The sequence below is a fragment of the Fukomys damarensis genome, unplaced genomic scaffold (assembly GCF_012274545.1).
Source record: "Fukomys damarensis isolate Sample0158 unplaced genomic scaffold, DMR_v1.0_HiC HiC_scaffold_16, whole genome shotgun sequence".
Lineage (NCBI taxonomy): Eukaryota > Metazoa > Chordata > Mammalia > Rodentia > Bathyergidae > Fukomys > Fukomys damarensis.
The window spans coordinates 59,354,696-59,371,231 of NW_022900928.1; positions in this window are offsets into that span (position 1 = coordinate 59,354,696).

Below are 16,536 nucleotides of genomic sequence, written 5' to 3' on the forward strand. Positions count from 1 at the left end.
ATATACATTCTTTTAAGCTATACATGGGTCATTCTCCAAAATAGACCACATACTAACTCATAGAACATGTTTAAGTAAACTCAAAAGAACTGGAGTTATCCTATGTATATTATCAGACCATAGTGCAATTAAACTGGAGATCAATAGCATAAGAAAGCTCAAGAACTTCACAAACACGTGGAAATTGAATGAGACTCTCCTGAACAACCAATGGGTCACAGAGGAAATTAAAGTAGAAATTAGACAGTTTTTACAAATAAATGATAATGTCAATACAACATACAGGAATATATGGGACAAAATGAAAGTAGTTCTTCAAGGGAAATTCATAGCAGTGAATGCCCATACTAGGAAAATAGAGCAAGCTCAAATAAACAACCTAATGCTTAGCCTCAAACTTGTAGAAAAGAAGAGCAAGATAAATCCAAATTGAGTAAAAGGTAGGAAATTACAAATATCAGAGCAGAAATCAGTGTAATGGAGACAAGAGAATGATACAAAAAAATCAATGAATTGAAGAGTTGATTCTTTGAAATAATAAATAAAATCATATACCCTTAGCTAACCTTATCAAAAAAGGAAAGAAAAGGCTCAAATGTACCTACTTTGAGAATCTATACTCCAATAAAGTGGAAAACACAGAATAAATGTACAGATTTATTGATACTTATGAAATACCAAAACTGAGGGAAGAAGAATAAAAATTCCAAACACCCCAATTTCAATCGTGAAACTGAAAACATAATTAAAAATTTACCAACAAAGAAAAGCCGAGGTCCAGATGGATTCACTGCTGAATTCTACAAAAAATTTAAGGGAGAGCTAATTCCACTACTTCTCAAACTTTTTCATGAAATTAAAAGGGAAGCAATACTCCCAAACTCATTGCTAGAAATAAGCATTACTCTGATTTTGAAAGCAGAGAAAGATCCTAACAAAAAAGAGAACTACAGGCCAATCTCCTAATGAACATAGACGCAAAAGTCCTCAATAAAATATTGGCAAATAGAATGCAGAGGATCATCAAGATCATACACCCTGACCAAGGGGGACTCATCCCAGGGATGCAAGGATGGTTTAACATACATAATCAATAAATGTAATACAGTATATTAACATACTCATGGACAAAAAACATATGATCATCTCAATAGATGCAGAAACAGCCTCTGACAAAATCCAACATGCATTCATGCTAAAAACTGCAAAAAATTGGAATTGATGGTCTTGATCTCAATCTGATAAAGGCTATATATGTAAAATTAGCAGCCAACATCATAATAAATGGTCAAAAACTGAAACTAGTTTTCATGCTAAAATCAGGAAAAATACAAGAATGTCTATTATCAGCACTCTGTTCAATAAAGTTTTGGGAAAATTAGTCAAAGAACTTAGGCAAGAGAAAGAAATAAAAGTGATAAAGTTAGGAAAGAAAGAAGTTAAATTGTCATAATTTGCTGATAATATGATATTCTACATAGAAGACACAAAAAAGTCTACTAAAAGCCATCTAGACTTAATTGGCAAATTCAGTAGAGTAGCAGGATACAAGGTCAACACTCAAAAATCAATAGCCTTCTTGTACACAAATAACAGACTCACTAAGAAAGAAATTAGGGAAATAATTCCTTTCACAATAGCACCCAAAATAGTGAAATATTTAGGAATCAATCTAATGAAGAAAGTAAAAGATCTCTACCTTGAAAACTACAGCACTCTGAAAAATGAGATTGAGGAGGATATCAGAAAATGGAAAGACACCCCTTGGTCCTGGGTAGGAAGAACCAATGTAGTAAAAAATGGCCATACTCCCAAAAACTGCCATATAGATTCAATGCATTCTGACTGAAATCCCAACAGTATATTTCACAGAAATAGAGAAAATAATCCAAAAATTCACTTGGAACAAAAAGAGACCTAAAATAGCAAAATCAGTTCTAGGCAACAAGGACATGACAGGGGGTATCACAATCCCCAACATGAAACTGCACTACAAAGCTGCTATGATAAAAACATTTGCTGGCAAATAAATAGAACCAAGGGTCAATGGAATAGATTAAAAGTTACAGACACAATTCCAGAGCATGGTGCTGGCAAATAAATAGAACCAAGGGTCAATGGAATAGATTAAAAGTTACAGACACAATTCCAGACATATTCAGCCACATCACTTTTGACAAATAAGCCAATCACCCTCACTGGAGGAAGGACAGTCTCTTTAATAAATGATATTGGAAAAACTAGATTTCAACCTGCCACAGATTAAAACTAGATCCCTATCTTTCACCATGTATTAAATTGAAATCAAAGTGGATAAGGATGTAAATATTAAAACAGAAACACTAAACTTGCTGGACAATAGATTAGGTAGAATTCTTGAAGACATTGGTGTATGAAAAGACCTCATGAACAAAACCTCAGTAGCATGAGAACTAGCACTGAGAATCAATAACTGGGATGTCATCTTATTAAAAGCTTCTGCAGTGCAAGAAAAACCACCAAAGAGCTAAGAGCAACCTACAGTGTGGGGTAAAAAATTTCTATCAGCTCCTCAGACATAGGACTACTATCTAGAATATGTAAAGAACTTGTAAAAAATCAGACCCCTCAAATATAAAGACCCAATCGAAAAACAGACGTCTGCAATTAACCAATATTTCTCAAAGAAGTAAAGGCATGAAAAAATATTCAACATCATTGGTCATTTGAGATACACAGATGAAAACAACACTAAGATTCCATCTCCCTCCATCAAGAATGGCTGCTATTAAGAAATCAACCATAAACAAATGCTGGTGTGTGTGCAGGGAGAAAGTTACCCTCCTCCATTGTTGGTGGAAGTGCAGACTGGTGCAACCACTGTGGAAATCAATATGGGATACCTCAAAACTAGGATTAGAGGTCCCATTTGACCCAGTTATTCCTCTGCTGGGTGTCTTCCCAAACAAATTAAAAGAATCACAGCACAGTGATACATGCTCACCCATGTTTATAGAAGCAGTTTTTGATAGCTAATACTTGGAAACAGCCCAACTGCCCATGAACTGGAGATTGGTTAAAGGATTTTTTAAACATAAAATGGAGTACTACTCAACCATAAAAAATGAGAAACTAGAGTCATTTATAGCTAAATGGATGCACACTGAGGCCATACTCTTAAGTAAAATAGGATATACATGTGTAAATACCAAATAGTTGCACTGGTGTGAGAAACTGAAAGTGTAAATGAGAATCAAAATGTATAATAGAAGGGCCAGGGATTTAGCTCAAGTAGTTACCACCTGCCTGGCAAGCACAAGGTCCCCAGTTCAATCCCCAGTGCAAAAAATAACAACAACAATGTGTAATAGATAATGTGAAACAGGAAATAAAATTCTAAGGGGGAGGAGGAAGTGGGAAAGGAAAGAAGGAAAGGAAAAAATATGAGAAAATGAAAAACAGAAACAAAGCTTTTGTAAATATGGAGGGCTGGAAGGGTTGAAAGGAGGGTAGGGGAATGGGAAAAAATGAGAACTAAGATATATTGTGTAAAGATACAAATTCTCAATGATGAATGCATCATATTGTACATCTATAATGTACCTATAAACTTAATGAAAAAAAATGGCTGTTAAGATTTTGGGTCCTAAGTAGGTCAAAAGCATTTGAAAACATCACTTGTATAATGCATATTCACAATAACAAAGGAATCATTGATAAAAAGCGAAAATATAACCTCCATGGTCAAGACAATGTCTCTATTGTTGTTGTTATTGTTGTTGTTGTTATTGTTTTCCCTTTGTAGCCTGTGGATTTCTTAGTGTCTGGAACATAACATGTGTTTATTACATAGCCAGTGAAGTGCATGTTTCATTGTATATTCTATGTTAAGACTGTAAAACAAAGAAATATGCAACACATTTTAGAAATTTTTCCATCAAACAATCTTAAAATTTTTAGTATTCAGTAACTAAAAAAATAATATTCATTACTTATAAAATATATCTATGCAGGATTCACTTTCCAGTTATGGTAGCTAAATGAGGAACTACCTTACCATAGTTTTAATTTTTTTAATTTTTTTTTTTTTGGCAGTACATGAGTTGATTTTCATTCCCAGCTGAGTCTTGAGGTTCACATTCTTATTCAAAATTAACTGAATAAAATTTGCAAATATAGTAGTTTTATAAGAGATTATGGAAATATGTTTCTGTGAAATATAATTATATAACCTGAATTCCTAATTTCTATTAATTTGACAGGCCAAATTAAAGGCACAAGTGAGGAAAGTAATTAATGACTGACTTATCCTATGACTTCATTTTCTATGACTTTGCCAATTCAAAAAAAAAGTTCTCTCCAATTCTTGACAAGAAGAAAAACAATATTCTTACAATTGAATAAATAAAAACAAATATTGGGCTCAGTCAGTTTGCAATATTTCTGATTTACTACTTGAGATAATTTCTTATTGCCACAAAAATGGTCTATCCTAGCAGACAGTCCCCTTATCAATTGTTATGGTTTAGATCTAAAATGACCCCCCAAAGGCTTGTGTTTGGAAGGTGATTGGATAATGGAGACACAGTAGTTGACTTGCTGTTAGGAGGTGGGGTCTGGTTATAAGAGGCAGGTCAGTGTGAGTATGACTTGGAAGGGTTTGCCTCCCTTCCTGGTTTTTCCCTTGGCTCTGCTCCCTGGCCACCATGAAATGAGCAACTTTCCTCTGCCAGACCTACCATGCCTTCCTACTTGGAGTCAACCCATTATGAACTAAAACTGTGAACAAAAATAAACCTCTCCTTTAAGTTACATGTGTCAGCTATTTTGTCCCAGGAATAAAGATGATAGTACAGTATTGTAGAAATTGGGCAGATTTCTGTAAATACAGAGAGAAAATCCACAGCAATAGCACAAATCTTGAAAGAGAAAAAATTCAATCACTGAAGCTATTTTTATTTACCGAAGAGAATGAAACAAGATGTGATAAATAGCCCCAATTATTGAGTTGTCCAGGTTTGTTTCCAGAATCTACATGAATTCTCATAGTCTTAACTCCTCAAATATAATTGTCTTATGGAAGCATTCAGAAAAATAATGGCTCATATTTTTGAAAAAGAAAATAAAAATGGAATTGAAATAAAGTAAAATACCCCTATCAATGTCAATCCTATTATCTTGGCTCTATCTTAAATAAATGGCAGTGGAACTAGGAATAGATTTGGCTTTCTAAAAACACACTACTCTCACTTGGGCACTGAAGCATAACAAGTGTTTTATATAGTAACTAAAAATGGCACCTAATTTTCTTATAATGTTAATACTTCTTAATTATTATATGTAAAAAAATGTGCCAGGTAACAGTGATATACAGATAAAAAAGACAGCTCCTACTCTCAAAGAAATTTGATTACCTCCAAAATGAACACTTTAACCTCTATGACTTCCAAAGACTTGGTATGAATTACCATACCACTGGCCACAGCCAAGGGCCCACCTGGAAAAGAACTACACAGATGTACAAGCAACAGCCAGAAGTTCTCCCCAATACCAGTAGTATTACCCAATTACCCAATAGTAAGCATGTGGAGACCCTAGACAGAAGCTTACACAGACAATAGAAACTGGGGTACACAGCCCCCAGCCAAATGCCTCCTACAGCTATAGAGGGGTCCCAGCCAATGGCACACCTAGATACCATCCCAAGTGTTCAGAGGTCCCAGACAGAATCCTGCCCAGAAAACAGGTAAGCTCAGGGATCTAGAAGGCAACCATTCTAAACCCAGGAACTGGTGTAATGGGAGTAAAAGCTTCTTGCTGGATTGCTGAGAATTGAAGATCACTGGGTGAGCAAAAGTTGCCTCAACAAAGGCATAACAGGCAGCATCTGCTGAAATGAGAAGACTCAGAAATAAGTGTCAAAACAAGACTACCAGATCACCTAAGGCAATCCCAAAGGGAAATGAGATGGAACAATCAGATACTCAACCACCTGGACTCCCTGAACTGGCAAGGAAAAAAAAACCTGGGAAAAAATGAAATCAGAAATAATTTCTCAGATAACAGCAGAGACTTTGCCCACAGTGAAAGACATGATTAATAAATCTACAGTGGACACAAATTAAAAAAAAAAACAGAGAAGCTGAGAAACATGACAAAATCCCAAAACAGAAAACAAATGGAATCCATAAAACAGATGCAAAGAGATTTCCTGGAGATTAAAAACTCCACTGAAAGTTTACACAACAGAATGAGTGAATGCGAGGGCAGAATTTTGGATATAGAAGATAGGATTGCAATTAGTAACCAGGAAAATAAAAATTTCTTAAAAATAGAAAGGTACCATAAGAAATCAATCAGCAGCTTCTAGACAATGCAAAGAAGAATAACATAAGACTGATCAGAATCAATGAAGAATCAGGAGAGAGTGCAGATGACTTTAAAAAAGAAACTTTCACAGATGTCAGAGAACTTCCAAAATGAAAAAAAAAAATCTACAAGCAGTTAGAGAAAAGAAACAAATCACATATAAAGGAAAGCCCATTAAAATCACAGCAGACTTCTCAATACAAACCCACAAGGCAAGAAGAGTGTGGAGGGATATATTTCAAGCCCTAAAGGAAAACAACCTCCAACCCAGACTGACATACCCTGCAAAACTATCTTTCAAACTTGATGGAGAAATAAGATACTTTCACCACCTTAGAACTTCATGAATACTAAATCAGCACTCCAAAAACTTTTAAACAATATCCTATGAAAAGGCAATGAGGATCACAACCCCAGCAAGCCCATCAGAATGCATCCATCACACATCCACCCACCAAGAAATTAAATGTTAAGGGGGGAAATGCAACAAAAAGAAAAAGTTATGACAAGGTTGTCAATACATATCCATCATAACCATCAATATTAATGGTCTCAATTCAACAATCAAAACAAATAGACTGACAGAATAGGTTGAGAAACAATATCCAACAATGTTCAGCCAACAAGAAACACACTTAATTCAAAAAGAAACTCAAAGGAGGAATGCCCAGCTACATGAGGAGCTTGCCAGTGCTCCAGGCCTTCATTAAGCACACCAGTGAGGACCTCCCAGCTGTGCTGATGCCACTGCAGTATCATCCCCTCACCCTCATGCTCTTGGGCCTCCTGCTTGTGCCAGTCCTGGATGCACATTGCAGGGGCACAGGTGGTCATAAAGGTCATTTTACTGAGCTCCAGAAGACAGACTGGGAGTGAACAACTGGAATAATGGCACATCAGACCTCTGTAGTTGATAAGTTGGAGAGATTGCCACCTTCCATCAGAATTTAGATTATCTTCAGGGGAAGGACAGCAGAGACTATAGTAGAACCTTTCAGAGTTCAACCCTACAGGAGATCAGGGAGCTCAACTGGAGCCTTGCAGCCCAAATTCAGCCTGAATCTCAGGGGTCGGTCATCAGCTAGCTGAGACTAATTGACTCAGTTCTGCACACTGCTGCCCAAATTGTCTATTATGACAGCAGAAATATACCCTGAAAGGGGCTCTTCAAATTGTTTTCTTTCTTTTCATCATATATTTTATTTTTATTTTTAAAATTGTTTTTCCATTCTGCAAATTCTTTCTTTTTTGTATTTTCTTCCTCCCACTCAGTCTCTTGCTCCCCCATGTTATTCTTCATCTCTCTTTTTGTTCCCGTTTCTGACCTAATTCAGATTTCTTCTTTCTTTTTTCTTTCTTCTCTCTTTTTCCTTCACTCAAATGTCATTATTTTCAAAGGAAAGTGAGTATAATTTATAGCTTCCCTATTACTGTTAAGTTGTGCTATTCTTGTTTTTGTTGTTGTATTCTGCCTTTCCTTCTGTCTTCAAAAGTGTCCTAAATTTTGCATAATCATCCTGTGTCCTCTGGCTTCACTTGAAACCTTCTCCAATTCTTCTACCTATCAATTTTCTCCACCTAACTCCTTTTAAGTCCCCATCCTGAAGGTAAAGTTGCTATACTGAAGAGTTTATGCACTATAAACACATTTTGGGCTAGTCCTCAATTTTTATTTAATTCACTTGGTTTAAAGGCAATAATAGCTACCACAATAGTCAATTTCTAAGCTGTGCTTGATGTTATTGTGTTGCTGATTGTATCAACTGGGCTAAAGGGTTGTGATTGATTTAATGAGTTGTCCTTTGTGATATTATGAAAATGAGAGAGTCTATGAGTCATTAGAGATTCAAAACCTAAAGAGCAGGTACATGAGGAAGATTGAAATATTAACCCAGGAATTAAACCAAGGACAGCCCAACAACAAAAATGAAAGTGAGAAAAAACTTAAGCAAGGCACAAAGAAAGACTTCTACTTCACCAACAGCAAAATCTAGCGAAAATGAGGTGAAAAGATCTGCCAATCAACCACTGGGATGCTTGATGTTTGTGTTGCTGATTGTATCAACTGGGCTAAAGGGTTGTGATTGATTTAATGAGTTGTCCTTTGTGATATTATGAAAATGAGAGAGTCTATGAGTCATTAGAGATTCAAAACCTAAAGAGCAGGTACATGAGGAAGATTGAAATATTAACCCAGGAATTAAACCAAGGACAGCCCAACAACAAAAATGAAAGTGAGAAAAAACTTAAGCAAGGCACAAAGAAAGACTTCTACTTCACCAACAGCAAAATCTAGCGAAAATGAGGTGAAAAGATCTGCCAATCAACCACTGGGCACCTTGAACTCATAGCACAGGAAGTAACAAAACAGATCAACCAGGACATAGAAAAATTCAAAACAGAAATAATTTCCCAGATAACTATGGATATGGTGAACACAATAAAAGACATGATTAGAGACTCTAGAACAGAAACAGACAAAAAAAAATAGATGAGCTCAGGACCATGAAAGAAACAATGAATGTCCAGCATAGGAAAGAAAGGGAAACCATGAATGCCCAACATGGGCAAGAAATGGAATCCATGAAACAGATTCAAACAGATATCTAGGAGATTAAAAACTCTATTGAAAGGATTTGCAGCAGGATAAACTAATGTGAAGATAGAATTTCAGATATATAAAATAGGATCACAGTCACTGCCTGTAAAAAGAGAGATCTCTTAAAAACATTAAGGGATCATTAGAAATCAATCCAAAAATTCCTAGATGATGCAAAGAAGAATAACATAAGACTAATAGCAATCCACGAAGTAGCAGGAGAAAATACAAATGACATAATGAAGCTGTTAATAGAATTAATAGTGGAAAACTTCCCAAACAAAGGGGAAGAATTTGACATGCAGATAAGTGAGGTATGTAGGACTCCAAGTAGCCATGATCAAAAAATAACCTAAACTTAGACATATGATAGGCAGGATCCCAGAAACTCAACAGAAGAACAAAATACTTCAAGCATTTAGAAAAAAGAAACAAATCACATGCAAAGGAAGGCCCATCAGAAACGCAGTGGACTTTTCAGCACAAACCCTCCAGTCAAGGAGAGCCTGGAGTGAGGTATTTCACTGTGGGAGAAGACAGCCTCCAATCTAGACTGATGTATTCTGCAAAATTCTCATTTAAAATGTTTGGGGAAATAAGATACTTCCATGATAAAGAAAACCTGGGAGGCTTCATAAATACCAAATCAACAGTACAAACAATTCTAAACAATATTCTAGAAAAAGACAATGAAAGTCACAACAGAGCAAATCAACTAGGCGAGGCAGGAAATTAAAGGAAGAGGGGAAAAAACTAAATAGCCAACAATAGAACAATAACATAACAATGGTGAGTCAATACATATCAGTTATAACCATAAATGCCAATGGCCTCAATTCACCAATCAAAGGAAGTGCACTGGCAGGGTGGATGGACAAGCAAAATCCAGTGATATGTTGTATACAAGAAACACACCTAATTTGAAAAGAAACTCATAGGCTGAAAGTGAAAGAATGGAAAACAGCTCTCCATATGAAAGAAGCTCCCCACCCAACAAAAAGCAGGGGTAGCTATCCTATTTGCAAAAAAAAAGTAAATTTCAAACCAGGGCTGATTGGGAGATATGGGGAAGGCTACTACATCCTTGTAAGGGGGACAATCCAAGAGGAAGAGATAACAATCATAAATATATATGCACCAAATATTAGTGCCCCAAACTATATAAAACAAGTATTAAAGGACAGGAAAAACCATATAAGCACTAATGCAATTGTAGTGGGGGACCTAAATGCCCGACTGCCACAGATAGACAGATCATCTAGACAAAAATATCAACAATGAAATAATAGAACTTAACCAAGCTTTTGAACAGATGGACTTGATGTATGTATACAGACTGTTCTAACCCTCAAAGTCATAATATACATCCTTTTTAGCTGCAGATGAGTCATTCTCCGAAATGGACCACATACTACCTCGTGGTACAGGATTAAATAAATGTAAATGAATCAAAGTTATCCCACGTGTATTATTAGACCATAGTGCAATTAAACTGGAAATCAATAGCATAAGAAACTGTAAGAACTCCACAAACACATGGAAATTGAACAACACACTCCTGAACAGTCAAGTGGTCACAGAGTAAATAAAGAAGAAATCACACAGTTTTTACAAATAAATGATAATGCCAGTACAACATACAGGAATCTATGGGACACAATGAAAGTAGTTCTACGTGGAAAATTCATAGCTACACTAGGAAAACAGAGTGAGCTCAAATAAACAACCTAATGATGAATCTTAGACTCCTACAAAAATAAGAAGAAAAACCCAAAGATCAAAGAAGAAAGGAATTAAAAACAGTAGAGCATACACCAATACAATGAAAACTAAGAAAATGATACAAAAAAATAAACGAATTGAAGAGTTGTTTTCTTGAAAGAATAAATAAAATCTATACACCCTTAGCTAACCTTATCAATAAAAGGAAACAAAAGGCTCAGATCCATGCAATCAGGAATGAAAAAGGCAAAGTCACAATAGACCCCACAGAAATGTAGGGGATAGTCAATACCTACTTTGAGAACCAGTACTCTAATAGATTGGAAAACACAGAAGAAATGGACAGATTTCTAGATACTCATGAATTACCAAAGTTGAACAAAGAAGATAAAAACATTTTAAACACCCCAATTACAATCAGTGAAATTAAAATGTAATTAAAAATTTATGAGCAAAGAAAAGCCCAGGTTCTGACGGATTCACTACTGAATTTTACAAGACATTTAGAAACGAACTACTGCTTTTACTCTTCAAACTTTTCAATGAAATTGAAAGGGAAGCTTTACTTCCAAATTCATTCCTGAAAGCAAGTATTACTTGGATTCCCAAACCGGGGAAAGATGCAACTAAAAAAGAGAACTACAGGCCAATCTCTTAATAAACATAGATGCAAAAATCCTTAATAAGATACTAGCAAACAGAATAAAGAGGATCATCAAGAAGATCATACATCCTGACCAAGTTGGATTTATTCCAGGATGCAAGGATGGTTCAACATATGTAAGTCAATAAATGCTATACACTATATTAACAGAGTCAAGGACAAAAACCACATGATAGATGCAGAAAAAGCATTTGACAAAATTCAACACTCATTCATGATAAAAACCCTGCAAAATATTGGAATAGATGGCCTATATCTTAATTTAATAAAGGATGTCTATGAAAAACCAACAGCCAACATCATATTAAATGGCTAAAACTTGAAAAGCTTCATGTTAAAATCAGGAACAAGACAAGGATGCACACTATCAGCATTCCTCTTCAATATAGTTATGGAAACATTAGCCATAGCAATTAGACAAGAGAAAGAAATTAAAGCAATAAAGATAGGAAAGGAAGAAGTTAAACTGTCATTATTTGCTGATGATATGATACTCTACATTGAAGACCCAAAAAGCTCTACCAAAAGACTTCTAGACTTAATTGACACTTTTAGCAGAGTAGCTGGACACAAGGTCAACACTCAATAATCAATAGCCTTCTTGTACACAAATAACAGAGTCACTAAGAGAGAAATTAGGGAAACAATTCCTTTCACAATAGCATCCAAAAAAAAAAGAAGTATCTAGGAATCAATCTAACAAAAGAAGCAAAAGACCTCTATACTGAAAAGTACAGCACTCTGAAAAAAGAGATCGAGGAGGATATAAGAAAATGGAAAGAATCCCTGCTTCCGGTTAGGAAGAATCAACACAGTGAAAATGGCCATACTACCAAAACTGCTACACAGATTCAATGCAATGCCAATTGAAATTCCAACACTATATTTCACAGAACTAGGAAAAATAATCCAAAAATTCATTTGGAACCATAAGAGACCTAGAATATCAAAAGCCATCCTAGGCAACAGACACATGGAAGCAGCTATAACAATTCCCACAAAGCCACTATGATAAAAACAGCATGGTATTGGCAATGAAACAGACCTGAGCATCAGTGGAACAAATTGGAAGACACAAAAACAACTCCAGATGTACTGAGCTACCTCATCTTTGACAAAGGAGCTGACCATCCTCACTGCAGAAAAGACAGCCTCTTTAATACATGGTGTTGGAAAAACTGGATCTCAACCTGCCAAAGATTAAAACTAGACCCTTATCTTTTACCATGCAATATTTTAAAATCCTAGTGGAATAAATATCTAAATATTAAAATAGAAACACTAAATTTGCTGGAAGTTAAGTTAGGTAGAACTCTCTGGAAGACATTGGAATAGGAAAAGACTTTATGAACAAATCCTCAGTAGCATGGGAACTAGCAGAAAGAATCAACAACTGGGATCTCATCTCATTAAAAAGCTTCTGCACTGCAAAAGAAAGCACCAACAGAGCTAAGAGACAACCTACAATGTGGGAAAAAAGTTTTACCACTGCTCCTCAGACAAAGGGCTCTTATCTAGAATATATAAAGAACGCAAAACAATCATCCTGCCTAAACCTGATTCAAAAATGGGCATCTCAAATGAACAAACATTTCTCAGACAAAGAAGTAAAAGCAGCAAGTAAATATATGAAAAAATGTATCACATCACTGGTCATTCGAGAGATGCAGCTGAAAACAACACTGAGATTCCACCTCATCCCCCAAAGAATGGCTGCTATCAAGAAATCAATCAATAATAAATGTTGGCAGGATTGTGGGGAGAAAGGGACCCTTCTCCATTGTTGGTGGCAGTGCAGACTGGTGCAACCACTATGGAAATCAATATGGAGATACTTCAAAGAGCTGGCACTAGAGGTTTCATTTGACCCAGCCATCCCTTTGCTGGGTATCTTTGCAAAAGAATTAAAAGTGTCATATCACTGTGATATATGCACACCAATGTTTATAGCAGCACAGATTGTAATAGCTAAAACTTGGAAACAGCCCATTTGCCCATCAGTTGGAAACTGGATAAACAAGATGTGGTTTTTCTATAAAACGGAATACTACTCAGCCATAAAGAATGAGAAATTGGATTAATTCATAGGAAAATGGATACATATTGAGGATATATTCCTAAGTGAAATAAATAAGTCACACATGTGTGAATACTGAATAGTTTCTCTGGTGTGAATAAACTGTAATAGTACATAAGATCCTAAAGAGATAACTGACATTGTGAAATAGGAAGAAAAGGGCTAAAGGCATAGGGAAAGTGGGAAGGATAGGGGAAAGGTAATAAGGGAAAAGAAAAAAATATGACAAAATGAAAAAATGGAAATACAGTGTTTGAAAATCAAAAGGGGAGGAGGGGGTGAAGGGAGGGCATTGACAAGGAGAGAAAAATGAGAGACAAGACCTGTCATGTAGAGGTACAAGATCCCAATAATGAATGTAATTGTACTGTATACCTAAAATGTACCAATAAACTCAATAAAAGAAAAAGAAACAATATCAGGAGAGTAGCTGCATACAAGGTCAACACTCAAAAATCAACAGCCTTCTTGTATGCAAATAACAAGCTCACTGATAAAGAAATTAGGGAAACAATTCCTTTCATAATAGCAACCAAAGCATGAATTATCTAGGAATCAATCTAACAAAAGAAGCAAAAGACCTCTACACTGAAAACTAAAGCACTCTGGGAAAAGAGATTGAAGAGGATATTAGAAAATAGAAAGATATCCCCTGCTCCTGAGTAGGAAGAATAAACATAGTGAAAATGGTCATACTACCAAAACTGCTATACAGATTCAATGCAATGCTGATTGAAATTCCAACATTATATTTTACAGAACTAGAGAAATATAATCCAAAAATTCAAAGAATGAAAAGAGACCTAGAATAGCAAAAGCCATTCTAGGCAACAGAGATATGGCAGGGGATATCACAATCCCCAACCTGAAACCATACTACAAAACCACTCTGACAAAAGTAGCATGGTACTGGGAAAAAAATGACCTGAGGATCAGTAGAAAAGATTAGATGATACATAAAGAACTCCAGATGTACTCAGGTACCTCATCTTTAACAAAGGAGCTAACCATCCTCACTGCAGGAAAGATAGCCTCTTTAATAAGTGATGTTGGAAAAACTGAATTTGAACTTGTCAAAGATTAAAACCAGACCCTTATCTTTCAAAATGTACTGAACTAAAATCCAAGTGGATTCAAGTTCTAAATATTTAAAAGGACAATGGATTAATTTTACTATGCTCAGCCATCCAGACACTCAGAAACCACTGAAACCATGGTCCAAGGGCGCCTGGTTGATAGATGAAGTGTACCAGTGCTCAACTTGGCAGTAGACCTTGGCATCATTAATGTGATACTGGTTTTATAGGTATGCAGAATGCAAAAGTGATGAGAAGGAGCCATCCCTGAGCAAATCTAAAGAAGATCAATCCAAATAGAAATGCCAGTAACTGCATTAGTAGCTAAATAAAAGTGAGGCATGCTCAAGTCTGAGTCACTACATGGGGGCTGAGGTACTTGTAAGTGATTAAAGGTTTTCTATCCACCAGGGAGTTGTGTGCATGGATTTTCTGAACATGCAGAATTGGTATGTGCGTGTGTGTGTGTGTGTGTGTGTGTGTGTGTGTAGAAAATATCTAGAAGTTACAATCAAGAAAATTGTAACAGTGGTTATCTCTGGTGAGTTGAATTTATGACACAGAAATGAAGGCGAGGAAAACTCAAGTCCCCTTCATACCTTTCTCTACTGTATATAAGTAAATACTACTTTCATAATTTTCTATGAGATCAAGGAAATTATCTATAATATGAAGCTGAAGTGTGTCCACTGTAACTGGCCATGGGGATAGACATAGCACCTCTACACATAGAATGCTAAACCAAGATTTTTGAGGGAAAATCTTGGATTTCAAACAGAATGTTTAGCAGTGTATACTACTCAGAAGACAAAGTAAATACATACTATATAAATTAAAGCAAGATTTCTCCTGTACATATTATTTGACATTTAAATGTATTTCCTATAATTATTCCAACAAAACTTAAAAATGAGTCGAATATCCTCCATCTAAAATGTGTGGGACCAGAGTGTCTTGGATTTCAGATTTTGTACTATTTATACATGTAGAATAGGATATTTTGGGGATACAACCCAGTTCTAAAAATGAAATTCATTTGTTTCATATCCATATTATAGTTATAGCCTGAGAGTAATTTATACAATTTTTCTAATAATTTTGTGCAAGAAACAATTTGTCCTAGTGCAGAATTTTTCACTTGTGTCATGTCAGCACTCAAAAAGTTTCAGATTTTGGACCATTTCAGATTTTTGAATTTTAAAATGAGAGATTTTTAGTCTATAACATTTTTTTGGAAACAGAATGTTAACATATATATATTAAATCAATGTTTAGATACCATTACTAAACCAATGTACTTCCTCTGAAGGAAGGAAAACTATTAATACAAGTAGACAATGGTCCCTTAACATATTTAAATTGCTTCTTGCTCTTGTAGTCTTATTCTTTTGTTTTTCATTATTTGGAGAATACTTTATTAGTTTCTGTAATCAAACCCAAGTAGATATAACCATTTTCATCTTCAGAATTAAGGATTATTTTAATCTTACATCATTGCCTTTTCTCTTTTACTTTCCTTCTTTAGTTATTTTAGGATTCCCTATTTTTAATGTTCATACAGAGATTTCTTTAACTGAAATACCGAATAGTTTCTCTGGTGTGAAAAACTATAATAGTACACAGGATCCTAATGAAATAATTAATAATGTGAAATAGGAAGTAAAGGCCTAAAGGTGTAGGGAAAGTAGGAAGGGTGGGGGAAAGGTAATAAGGGAGAGGAAAAAAATATGAGAAATTGAAAAAATGGAAATAAAGTGTAAATGGGGAGGGGAGGAGTAGATGAAGGGAGGGCAAGGACAAGGGGAAAAAATGAGAATCAAGACCTATCATGTAAAGGTACAGGATCCCAATGATGAATGTAACTGTATTGTATACCTAGACTGTACCAATAAACTCAATAAAAAGAAAAAAAAAACAAGTAGACATCCATTCATTCCTCCAACATATTTTGACTGCCTACATGTGTACACCACTGGCATTCTGCTAAGAGATGCAAATGGAGAAAAAGTTATGATCAACAGAATATGCAAAAGATGGTCAGCCAAAGTAG